The sequence below is a fragment of the Procambarus clarkii genome, chromosome 40, assembly GCF_040958095.1.
Source record: "Procambarus clarkii isolate CNS0578487 chromosome 40, FALCON_Pclarkii_2.0, whole genome shotgun sequence".
NCBI classification, from domain to species: domain Eukaryota; kingdom Metazoa; phylum Arthropoda; class Malacostraca; order Decapoda; family Cambaridae; genus Procambarus; species Procambarus clarkii.
In genome coordinates, this window is record NC_091189.1 from 14,623,417 (window position 1) to 14,637,533 (window position 14,117).

The following is a 14,117-nucleotide window of genomic DNA, read 5'->3' on the forward strand; positions in this document are numbered from 1 at the left end:
AGTATGAGGAATATGAGGACAAGAACGTGAGAGAAGAAGGGTTATCTTGAGGTTATCTTGAGATGATGGGTGTGGGATAGGACGGACGGAAGGAATAGTGCTCAACAATTATCACCCGACGGGGGTCGGAGTGAAGCCGTCCTTGTCGTCGAAGCGGTTAGGCATACTCCATGTTAGTCAAGCTTAACTTTTGGTTTATTTATTTATTTTTTTCTTCTTCTTATAGCATCTCATGGTCTATAGTCGGTAGTGCGGGTGCCCGCGGTGCCTAGGGGACATGGATTCGATCCCAATGTATGATCTCTATAGTATGTCATTTTTGTAAAACATTTGCTCTTAAATATATATATATATATATATATATATATATATATATATATATATATATATATATATATATATATATATATGTATATAAAATTGTGTAACTAGCGTCAAAAGATTGTTACTTGCTTAGCTAAACAAACTAGAGGGTTCAGTTCCTGGACCAATTATGTATATATATATATATATATATATATATATATATATATATATATATATATATAGAATTAAACTATTAAATTTTTAAGACGGGTTATTTAATTATGTAGTTAACGGCACAATATATCGTAGATACAATAAATTGTAGATACAATATATCGGAGATGCAATAAAAAACCTTATATACGAAGTTAAAAAGCCTTGAGCTTTTCTCTTTAGCAAGAGTGGGGCAGCTACGGTGGGGAATTTTTAACTATGTTTTTATACACCCTGGGCGTTGCGGCATTAAGAATTGTTAATTATTTAGACAGCATTTAGCGGGAACAAATTGGCCTCGTTAATCCCCACCTCCTGGACAGAGGCGGGGAAATTTCCCTGGAGGGACCATGGGTAGTGGAACAGAAAATGGGAACTGGGGCTCCTACCTCCCCCTTGCTAAAGCCGGTCTTTAAAACTATGAATATTTAGAGAGTAAGCGAGGCGGGACCTGGCCGGTGTTTAGCTTGCTATGGGGCGTGAGCGGCGAGTGGCTTCAAGACAGACAGACAGACACAGACACGATCGCGGTAGCTGAAGAGAAGCTCACATTCTAGCAGGTAGTAGAGGTTAATTAACTTTTTTTTCAATGAAAAACGAAGGGAATGTGTGTTTGTGTGTGTGAGAGAGAGAGAGAGAGAGAGAGAGAGAGAGAGAGAGAGAGAGAGAGAGAGAGAGAGAGAGAGAGAGAGAGAGAGAGATGGAAATTATATTAGAACTGTGAAAAAGGACACAGGAAGGCACTGAACCAGTGAGGAGTAGGACCTGCTATCTAAGCCACAGGCCAGACGGTTATCTAACCCACAAGCCAGACGGTTATCTAACCCACAAGCCAGACTGATATCTAACCCACAAGCCAGACGGTTATTTAACCCACAAGCCAGACGATTATCTAACCCACAGGCCAGACGGTTATCTAACCCACAAGCCAGACGGTTATCTAACCCACAAGCCAGACTGATATCTAACCCACAAGCCAGACGGATATCTAACCCACAAGCCAGACGGATATCTAACCCATAGGCCAGACGGTTATCTAACCCACAAGCCAGACGGTTATCTAACCCACAAGCCAGACGGATATCTAACCCATAGGCCAGACGGTTATCTAACCCACAAGCCAGACGGTTATCTAACCCACAGGCCAGACGGTTATCTAACCCACAAGCCAGACGGTTATCTAACCCACAAGCCAGACGGTTATCTAACCCACAAGCCAGACGGATATCTAACCCACAAGCCAGACAGATATCTAACCCACAAGCCAGACGGATATCTAACCCACAAGCCAGACGGATATCTAACCCACAAGCCAGACGGATATCTAACCCACAAGCCAGACGGATATCTAACCCACAAGCCAGACGGATATCTAACCCACAAGCCAGACGGTTATTTAACCCACAAGCCAGACGGATATCTAACCCACAGACCAGATGGTTATCTAACCCACAGGCCAGACGGTTATCTAACCCACAAGCCAGACGGTTATCTAACCCACAAGCCAGACGGTTATTTAACCCACTGGCCAGACGGTTATCTAACCCACAAGCCAGTCGGATATCTAACCCACAGACCAGATGGTTATCTAACCAACAGGCCAGATGGTTATCTAACCCACAGGCCAGACGGTTATCTAATGAATGACCATCTGTCTAAACAACCAGTAACCGGGTTATCTAGTCCACTAGATGTCTAGCTAACCAGTCGGTCAATTATCTGGCCGAGCAGGCAATTAGATTCCTAGCGAACTAGCTAACCATTCTACCAGTTAAATACATAATCACCCAGCTTATAGTTACCTAACCAGTCTGCCAACCAACTAGCCAACTAGGCAATCATCTTTCTATCTAGCCCGCCGAACATCCACTTAACTAGAAACCTAACGAGCGAACTAGAGAACCAGCTATCCAGTCTCGGCTAACGAGGTAATCAGCTTACTAACCAGCCAACGAAGTAGCCCCCTGACACAACAAGACGCTTGCCAGTAACTACCGAACTAGCCAGCACACTAGAACTGTAAGACTATAGCCAGGAGGAGGAGGAGGAGGCAACGAGGGGGCATCGCTAGCGAAGTCTGGTGTCTTAGTGCCCCGGACACAATGCATGCAAAGAGCTTCGTTATAGCGAGAAAACAATGAATACCAAGAGCGAGAGTGGTGGTCCGGGGGTGGTTTCATGTATATATGCATATGATAATGGTGTTTCCCGGCGACCAGGAGGAAGCGGGCCCCCCAAGAAGTGGACGGCGGACTCTCTCTCTCTCTCTCAGTTAGCGTCTCTGTTAAGCTGTAGGTGTTTAGGTCACCTGTGCTGGGCGCTGTGCTTGCTGACACGGCTCGTGCTGGGCGCTGTGCTTGCTGACACGGCTCGTGCTGGGCGCTGTGCTTGCTGACACGGTTCGTGCTGGGCGCTGTGCTTGCTGACATGGTTCGTGCTGGGCGCTGTGCTTGCTCATACGGCTCGTGCTGGGCGCTGTGCTTGCTCATACGGCTCGTGCTGGGCGCTGTGCTTGCTGACACGGTTCGTGCTGGGCGCTGTGCTTGCTGACATGGTTCGTGCTGGGCGCTGTGCTTGCTCATACGGCTCGTGCTGGGCGCTGTGCTTGCTCATACGGCTCGTGCTGGGCGCTGTGCTTGCTCATACGGCTCGTGCTGGGCGCTGTGCTTGCTCATACGGCTCGTGTTGGGCGCTGTGCTTGATAACACGGCTCGTGCTGGGCGCTGTGCTTGCTGACACGGCTCGTGCTGGGCGCTGTGCTTGCTCATACGGCTCGTGCTGGGCGCTGTGCTTGCTCATACGGCTCGTGTTGGGCGCTGTGCTTGATGACACGGCTCGTGCTGGGCGCTGTGCTTGCTCATACGGCTCGTGCTGGGCGCTGTGCTTCCTCACACGGCTTGTGCTGGGCGCTGTGCTTGCTCATACGGCTCGTGCTGGGCGCTGTGCTTGCTGACACGGTTCGTGCTGCGCGCTGTGCTTGCTGACACGGCTCGTGCTGGGCGCTGTGCTTGCTCATACGGCTCGTGCTGGGCGCTGTGCTTGCTCACACGGCTCGTGCTGGGCGCTGTGCTTGCTCATACGGCTCGTGCTGGGCGCTGTGCTTGCTGACACGGTTCGTGCTGGGCGCTGTGCTTGCTGACACGGCTCGTGCTGGGCGCTGTGCTTGCTCATACGGCTCGTGCTGGGCGCTGTGCTTCCTCACACGGCTCGTGCTGGGCGCTGTGCTTCCTCACACGGCTCGTGTTGGGCGCTGTGCTTCCTCACACGGCTCGTGCTGGGCGCTGTGCTTGCTCATACGGCTCGTGCTGGGCGCTGTGCTTGCTGACACGGTTCGTGCTGGGCGCTGTGCTTGCTCATACGGCTCGTGCTGGGCGCTGTGCTTCCTCACACGGCTCGTGCTGGGCGCTGTGCTTGCTCATACGGCTCGTGCTGGGCGCTGTGCTTCCTCACACGGCTCGTGCTGGGCGCTGTGCTTCCTCACACGGCTCGTGCTGGGCGCTGTGCTTGCTCACACGGCTCGTGCTGGGCGCTGTGCTTCCTCACACGGCTCGTGCTGGGCGCTGTGCTTCCTCACACGGCTCGTGCTGGGCGCTGTGCTTGCTCATACGGCTCGTGCTGGGCGCTGTGCTTCCTCACACGGCTCGTGCTGGGCTTGGAGGACGCTCGTCTACAGGAGCCTGAAGGTGGTGACGTCTTCAAGAGGAAGGTTGGCCTAAGATGGTCAAGATGGGAATTATCTATCACTCTGGAATTTCATTCGGTATATTTATTGGGAGTTGTGTAGCAAACCAAAGGCTCACATTAAGGAATTTTAGGAAAATATTCACTTTATTCACTTTAGGAAATCACTTCAGAAGATTCATTCACTCATAGAGTCACTAAAGAATCGTGTTGAAAGACACTTTACTGCCCTTAAAGAATCACAGAGAGACACTCACTCTAAGGAATCACATAGACACTCATTCTAAAGCCAATTAGGCAAAAAGACTCTAATTAGTGACGGAAAATAATGTCCAAAGACCGAGTTAATGAAATAGGCGGATCACCTTGTTTCCCGGCCTTAATATGGCGTCTTGTAGGCTATAAAAAGTTTGGTAGGCTATAAAAAGTTTTGTAGGCCTATTCTTACATTTATAATATAATTAAACTAAGTGCCGTTAAAGCCTATTTGAAAATTTGAACTCCATTTTCTTAGTCATTTCACGCAAGGAAGATTTGGAAAACTCTTTCCAACGCACCGAGGGGAGCGCCATCACCCTTGGGACACTGGCCAGGGTAAGGGCAGGGTAGGGGCGGGTGAGGGGAGATATGTGGCGGGTGAGGGGAGGGGAGAGATGGGCGGGTGAGGGAAGAGTAGGGGCGGGGGAAGGGAGGGGCGGGTGACGGGAGAGACGGGACGGATGAGGAGAGGGGCGGGTGAAGGGAGGGGACGGAACGGGTGAAGAGAGGGTAGAGCTGTGACACCACCCCTGGTGTCCCCACCCCTGGTGCCACCACACCTGGCGCCACCACCCCTGGAATCCCCACACCTGGTGCCACCATACCTGGCGCCACCACACCTGGCGCCACAACCCCTGGTGCCACCACCCCTGGTACCACCACACCTGGCGCCACCACCCCTGGCGCCACAACCCCTGGTGCCACCACCCCTGGTGTCCCCACACCTGGTGCCACCACCCCAGGTGTCACCACCCCTGGCGCCACCACCCCTGGTGTCACCACTCCTGGCGCCACCATCCCTGGTGTCTCCACACCTGGCGCCACCAACCCTGGTGTCCCCACACGTGGCGCCACCACCCCTGGTGTCACCACTCCTGGCGCCACCATCCCTGGTGTTACCACTCCTGGTGTCCCCACACCTGGCGCCACCATCCCTGGTGTCCCCACACCTGGCGCCACCACCCCTGGTGTCCCCACACGTGGCGCCACCAAGCCTGGTGTCACCACCCCTGGTGTCCCCACACGTGGCGCCACCACCCCTGGTGTCACCACCCCTGGTGTCCCCACACGTGGCGCCACCACCCCTGGTGTCACCACCCCTGGTGTCCCCACACGTGGCGCCACCACCCCTGGCGCCACCAACCCTGGTGTCCCCACCCCTGGCGCCACCAACCCTGGCGCTACCATCCCTGGTGTCCCCACACGTGGCGCCACCAACCCTGGTGTCCCCACCCCTGGCGCCACCAACCCTGGTGTCACCACCCCTGGCGCCACCAACCCTGGTGTCACCACCCCTGGCGCCACCACCCCTGGTGTCACCACCCCTGGCGCCACCATCCGTGGTGTCCCCACACGTGGCGCCACCACCCCTGGCGCCAGCACCCCTGGTGTCCCCAGACGTGGCGCCAGCACACCTGGCGCCACTTCTCCTGGTGTCCCCACACCTGGCACCACCACCCTTGGTGTCCCCACACCTGGCACCACCACCCCTGGTGTCCCCACACCTGGCACCACCACCCCTGGTGTCCCCACACCTGGCACCACCACCCCTGGCGCCACCACCCCTGGCGCCACCGCCCCTGGCGCCACCACCCCTGGCGCCACCACCCCTGGCGCCACCACCCCTGGCGCCACCACCACCGGCGCCACCACCCTAGGCACCACCACCCCTGGCGCCACCACCCCCGGCTCCACCACCCCTGGCGCCACCACCCCTGGCGCCACCACCACCGGCGCCACCACCCTAGGCACCACCACCCCTGGTGCCACCACCCCTGACACCACCACCCCTGGCACCACCACCCCTGGCGCCACCACCCCTGGCGCCACCACCACCGGCGCCACCACCCCTGGCGCCACCACCCCTGGCGCCACCACCCCTGGCGCCACCACCCCTGGCGCCACCACCACCGGCGCCACCACCCTAGGCACCACCACCCCTGGCGCCACCACCCCCGGCCCCACCACCCCTGGCGCCACCACCACCGGCGCCACCACCCCTGGCGCCACCACCCCTGGCGCCACCACCACCGGCGCCACCACCCCTGGCGCCACCACCCCTGGCGCCACCACCCCTGGCGCCACCACCCCTGGCGCCACCACCACCGGCGCCACCACCCTAGGCACCACCACCCCTGGCGCCACCACCCCTGGGGCGCCACCACCCCCGGCCCCACCACCCCTGGGGCGCCACCACCCCAGGCACCGTCACACCTGTTCATTAACCTTTTAGTGGCACTGGCGACACAACACCACCACTGGTGACTCCTGCCCCAGCGGCCGGCCCTGGTGACAGGTGTACCATGAAAGGTAAACCTGTCATTAAATCAGTTCACGCCTCGTGGCCACTAATTGAAAATTACGGATGGAGACAGTAGACTGGCTGGCCACATGTGTGGGTCCTGGTGTGTGTGTCAGGTGTGGTTGGTGTGGACCAGCTGATAAGTGGGTCGGGGAGATGGTTTGGGAGGGTTGCAATCTGCAGTTGTTTTCACTGCAGGTAGGCGGCTCTATCAGTAGAGGACTAGAGCTGGAGGCTGTACCTCAGAGAGCCGACGCAGGTGTTGAGTGTTGGTGAAGTGTACAAACACTCGTGTGTGGGGGGGGAGGAGGGGGGAAGGGGGAGGGGTTATTGTTGGAGTTGTGGTGTTGATGGTGTGTGTTGGGGGCGGGTCGTGGGCTGGAATATTATGATCCATAGTTACTCATCCGCTCTACCACCAGGGTGGTGGTGGTGGGTGACTCTCCACTTAGTAGTGGTGGTGGTGGTGGGTGACTCTCCACTTAGTGGTGGTGGGTGACTCTCCACTTAGTGGTGGTGGGTGACTCTCCACTTGGATAGTGGTGGTGGTGATAGTGATGGTGATGGTGGTGGGTGCCTCACCACTTGGATAGTGATGGTGGTGGTGGTTGTGGTGGTGGTGGTGATGGTGGTGGGTGCCTCACCACTTGGATAGTGATGGTGGTGGTGGTTGTGGTGGTGGTGGTGATGGTGGTGGGTGCCTCACCACTTGGATAGTGATGGTGGTGGTGGTTGTGGTGGTGGTGGTGATGGTGGTTGGTGCCTCACCACTTGGATGCAGTAGTTTATTAAACAACCGTCAAGATCATTACCAGAGTACTGAGAAAAGCTGGTATTGATTGTGGGTGCGAACAACAACAGTGTGACAGACACACACACACACACACACACACCATTGACCAGGGAACAGAATTCATCAACCACTCCTTACGAAACCTGTACATCTTTCCTCAATCATGGCGGCTTGGTTCACATGTATTAAAGAGTTTATGAGCTCCGAAGCGCTACGAGGTCTCATACAACAACAACTTTGGGTTGTGATAGTTCTTTCCTTGCAAACTCTTTAATAAATGTAAACAAGGCCACTACAATTAAGGAAAGATGTACAGGTTTCGTAAGAGGTCAGAACTCATTGACTTTATATAAGTGTCCAGGACGGCCCAAAACGTTGAAAGCGGGTGTAGAATGAGTCTACATCCCGTCGTTCATGGACTATAGGACAATTACAAGTGTGTTCATTCACGATTCTGGAGATTAAATTTTGCCCCGAGGGGCGAGTTTATTGGGCAGCGCCACTCATCCTGTGAGTGGTCACACCGCCATAGCAGCATGTACAACACTCCCCAATAGGAAGAAAACCCGCTGGGTTGTTCATCCTGTCACTTGTACCCAGACACAGCTGGGACTTGCTTAACTGTCTCAAGTGAACAGCTCCTCAAACAAGAAAATTAACATCTGTCAACCTTTAAAATCTTACGTTATCTTGCGGGTGCAAAATGGGGGAATCTTTTAAGAACAGTATCAATATTTGACAAATAGTATTTTCCTAACTCAAACAATGTGGGGTTTATTATTCTATACATATTTCTAATGTCTCTCAGGTGTTCACATTCTCTCAGGTAGTGGTCAAGACGGCATTCTCATCACAGATTTTGCAACTCCGCTGCTCAACTGCTGTTTCCATTCCGTATCTCCACCGATATTTGTATCCATGACGGATTCTCGTTATTACTGATTCTCTCCCGCGGCCACCTCCTCCTCGTCCATAATGATTGGGATTGCCAGCTGCAACCATGGCGTACCATCGTACAGATTCGATGATTTGTGTTTCTTTCTTCCTTTCCTCAGTTACCTTGTCACGGTGATGTTGCCTGACAATACCTCTAATTTGGACCAGAGTCTTGGGTATGTAGTATTCAATATGGTCTCCTTCAGCGCCTTCAGCAGCCAGCAGAATCTGCTCGTTCATTCCCACATATTCCAAGGAATGTAAATATGTGGGAATCCCTCCCATAACTTATGGGAGGGGATCCACAGAAACTTGACGACTTTTCCCTGGTTGGTTAGTACCCTCACAGCTCTCTTGATCTCAGCGACTATCGCAAGATTTACGGCCCGATTTTTACTTAGGCTTTGTAGCGCTGCTTTTGAATCAGCACAGATCACTGCGCCATTAGTGTTTCGTTCAAGGAATCTTAACGCCATAACAATGGCAGTTAGCTCCGCTTGCGTTGAAGAGGCATAGTTCTCAATACGCGCTTTCTCTTCATTTCCGCGTTGAAAGGCATTATTCCTGATTACAGTGTATGCTGCACCAGCCCTGCCATTGACAGGATTAGATGACCCGTCAGTATAGATTTGATCTAGTTCATCTTCGGCTTCTTTATAAATTTCCCTGAGATACTTGTGCCTAATTTTTTGTGGTATCATATTGGATTTTTTCGTTGCCATTTCATTGATGATAATCTTGCATGATTCATCCTCCCAGGGAGGTAATCTCTCTACAGGCAGGAGCTCACGGGCTTGCTCAAGCAGGTGAAGTTCTTCGAGGTAGCAGACTGATCTGTGATGCCATTTTTTGCTTCTCCTGTTTCCTCCTGTAAGTAACACAGAACTTGGTTTTTTCTTGGCAATATCATTGTATTACGGATCTCAGGCTATCCTAATTGCAAGCTTAGCACTCAGTTCCTTAATTCTGCTTTTAACACTGGGGAGGGACAGCTCCTCTCGTAAATTAAACGATTTGGCAGTTCTTGGCACTCCAAGAATGATTGTCATTGCTTCATTTTGTATGCTTTCAAGCCATTTAATATAGCTTAGGGAGTATAGGTGCATAAAACTGGCGCGGCATAGTCTATGACGGAGCGCACATAGGCTGTGTACATCATTTTAAGGACGGTAATAGAGGCTCCATGTCCATTCCAGGTCATAGCTTTCAGTGCTCCGAGTCGACTTTTGCATGTTCCTATGAGTTGGTTGAGCTCCTCTTTCTTCCCCTTGTTAGAGCCGACAGTGACTCCAAGGTACCGATAGTGGTCAACCCATTCAAGTGTTACACCATTAATTTATAGTTCTTCTTTTGCCGCCCCCCCCCCCCCACCGCGCTTGTGATGAGAGAATGCTTTTGTCTTGTTTGTGGAGAAAGTGAAACCGAGTTCAACACATTTCCATCCAAGGACTTCAATAGACTGTTTAATTTTTCCCAAGGTTGGGGCTTGTATTAGGACATCATCTGCATTCCCCACTTGTTGCGTCCCTTCCGGAAAATCAATATTTGCAATGGCGTTCATAAGTACATTGAATAGTGTGGGGCTTAAGACTCCTCCTTGGGGGGTACCGAGTTCCATACTCATTGTTCTTGAGACTGCTCCATTGAAGCAGACCTTGGCTTTCCTTCCTGTGAGGTTGTCTTCAACCCATTTCATGAGTCTTCCCTTGACACCCATGCATGCAAGCTCGTCCAGGATCGCAATCCCCTGTGCTCTGTCGAAGGCTCCTTTGATGTCAACAAATACAGAGTACCTGGCCGTGTCATTAGCCAAGTAGTTAACTATACAATTGGCTGTGCTCCGTCCTTTAACAAATCCATTGACCTCCTCACCTAGCCTTCCTATTTTATGCAACAGTCGGTTTAGGAAGATCCTTTCAAGCATCTTGCAAGTGCATGACACGAGACTGATAAGGCTGCAATTGAAAGGGTCATTGGGCTTCGGTATGGGAACAATTACTACGTGTTTCCATTGTGTGGGCAACACTCCACTGAGGAATGACTTGTTAAACAGGTGGAGTAGTGGATTCCCAGACACTTCACACAGTGCATTATGTCGATAATCACAGCCTCTTGTTTCGATTTGCCATTATGTAAAAAATATGTAATTGATTTCCCTTACCAGAAACGTAAAAAAAAAAAAAATATTTTGCCAAGCCAGAAACTTAAGAAATGCAACAGTTTGAACCCAAGCCACCAACTTACTATATTCTGGCTTTCGCATAGAAAAAGTCAATATTACGGTGTGTTATTTTTTACTAATGCGTCGTATTTTTAACGGGTTGGTTCTCTTGATCATAACTTATGGTGGAATTCAAGCCTAGCCTAAGGATCTGGAACCGGTCGGTTTACTATACCACCATGTGTGTGTGTGTGTGTGATCCACGGAGCACCACTAGCAGCTAACGGCAGAACTAGTTCCTCACTGGTCATAACGATGACTACTAATAGATGCCGACCATAAATTTTTTTTTATCTCAACACTTCCCAACTTTACGTATATGACATCCGCATATATAATGAATGCCGCCACCAATGTATTGCAGAGATTGTAAACATGGCGAGTGTCCACTAGGTGAAGGTCAGGCATCAGAGTATTGGCAGTAGGACAGCGGGGTTATGACCCGGATACAAGGACATGCAACATGCATGAGATGGAGAATATGGCGAAATAAGAGAGGCTCACTTCGCAATTTTTGGGACATGCTGTATATGCATCATGTTTAGGACGTGTTGTTTCTGCAGGTGGTGGGAGATGTACATTGAGCGTGCCAGTGCCTGTATGTACAGTGCCAGTGCCTGTATATCCAGAGTGCCAGTGTCTGTATCTGCAGAGTGCCTGTATATACCGAGTGCCAGTGCCTGTACATCCAGAGTGCCAGTGCCTGTATATCCAGCGTGCCAGTGCCTGTATATACAGAGTGCCAGTGCCTGTATCTCCAGAGTGCCTGTATATACAGAGTGCCAGTGCCTGTATATCCAGAGTGCCAGTGCCTGTATATCCAGATTGCCAGTGCCTGTACATCCAGAGTACCAGTGCCTGTATATCCAGAGTGCCAGTGCCTGTACATCCAGATTGCCAGTGCCTGTACATCCAGAGTGCCAGTGCCTGTACATCCAGAGTGCCAGTGCCTGTACATCCAGAGTGCCAGTGCCTGTGCATCCAGAGAGCCAGTGCCTGTACATCCAGAGTGCCAGTGCCTGTACATCCAGATTGCCAGTGCCTGTACATCCAGAGTGCCAGTGCCTGTATATCCAGAGTGCCAGTGCCTGTACATCCAGAGTGCCAGTGCCTGTATATCCAGAGTGCCAGTGCCTGTACATCCAGAGTGCCAGTGCCTGTATATCCAGAGTGCCAGTGCCTGTACATCCAGAGTGCCAGTGCCTGTATATCCAGAGTGCCAGTGCCTGTACATCCAGAGTGTCAGTGCCTGTACATCCAGAGTGCCAGTGCCTGTATATCCAGAGTGCCAGTGCCTGTATATCCGGACTTGACAGCTACGAATCGTAGCCTGTTTTAATTTGAAGCATTTTCAACATTTTTTTCCTGTATGGAATATAATATTCGATGTAATTAAATTTGGTTAATTTAAAGCTTCGCGCCAGTTAGTGTATGTTAAAATGTCTGGTGGAATTTGCTAGTTTTTTTTTCAGGAATTTGCACAGAGGAATTTTTTTGTTTGTGTATTTTGCTGCTGCTCGTTGGAGATAATTAGTTTAATTTAGCTTGTTTATGTATTAGTGTATAAGGTGTCAGGAGTTAGGTGTCAGGAGTTAGTTAGGTGTCAGAGGTTAGTTAGGTGTCAGGAGTTAGTTAGGTGTCAGGGGTTAGTTAGGTGTCAGGGGTTTGTTAGTCAGTGATTAGTTAGGTGTCAGGGATAAGCGAAGTGTTAGGTCCTGGGATCACTAACACAGGTGCTAGGATCACTAACACAGGTCCTGGGATCACCAACACAGGTCCTGGGATCACCAACACAGGTCCTGGGATCACCAACACAGGTCCTGGGATCACCAACACAGGTCCTGGGATCACCAACACAGGTACTGGGATCACCAACACAGGTCCTGGGATCACCAACACAGGTCCTGGGATCACCAACACAGGTACTGGGATCACCAACACAGGTCCTGGGATCACCAACACTCAGGTCCTGGGATCACCAACACAGGTGCTAGGATCACTGACACAGGTCCTGGGATCACCAACACAGGTCCTGGGATCACCAACACAGGTCCTGGGATCACCAACACAGGTCCTATGATCACCAACACAGGTGCTAGGATCACCAACACAGGTCCTGGGATCACCAACACAGGTGCTAGGATCACTAACACAGGTCCTGGGATCACCAACACAGGTCCTGGGATCACCAACACAGGTCCTGGGATCACCAACACAGGTGCTAGGATCACCAACACAGGTACTAGGATCACCAACACAGGTCCTGGGATCACCAACACAGGTGCTAGGATCACTAACACAGGTCCTGGGATCACCAACACAGGTCCTGGGATCACCAACACAGGTCCTGGGATCACCAACACAGGTCCTAGGATCACCAACACAGGTCCTGGGATCACCAACACAGGTACTGGGATCACCAACACAGGTCCTGGGATCACCAACACTCAGGTCCTGGGATCACCAACACAGGTCCTGGGATCACCAACACTCAGGTCCTGGGATCACCAACACAGGTCCTGGGATCACCAACACAGGTCCTAGGATCACAAACACAGGTCCTGGGATCATCAACACAGGTCCTAGGATCACCAACACAGGTCCTGGGATCACCAACACAGGTCCTGGGATCACCAACACAGGTCCTAGGATCACTAACACAGGTACTGGGATCACCAACACAGGTCCTAGGATCACAAACACAGGTCCTGGGATCACCAACACAGGTCCTAGGATCACCAACACAGGTGCTAGGATCACTAACACAGGTCCTGGGATCACCAACACAGGTCCTGGGATCACCAACACAGGTCCTGGGATCACCAACACAGGTCCTAGGATCACCAACACAGGTCCTGGATCACCAACACTCAGGTCCTGGGATCACCAACACAGGTCCTGGGATCACCAACACTCAGGTCCTGGGATCACCAACACAGGTCCTGGGATCACCAACACAGGTCCTGGGATCACCAACACAGGTGCTAGGATCAACACAGGTGCTAGGATCACCAACACAGGTGCTAGGATCACCAACACAGGTCCTGGGATCACCAACACAGGTGCTAGGATCACCAACACAGGTCCTGGGATCACCAACACAGGTCCTGGGATCACCAACACAGGTCCTGGGATCACCAACACAGGTCCTGGGATCACCAACACAGGTCCTGGGATCACCAACACAGGTCCTGGGATCACCAACACAGGTACTGGGATCACCAACACAGGTCCTGGGATCACCAACACAGGTGCTAGGATCACCAACACAGGTCCTGGGATCACCAACACAGGTCCTGGGATCACCAACACAGGTGCTAGGATCACCAACACAGGTCCTGGGATCACCAACACAGGTCCTGGGATCACCAACACAGGTCCTGGGATCACCAACACAGGTCCTGGGA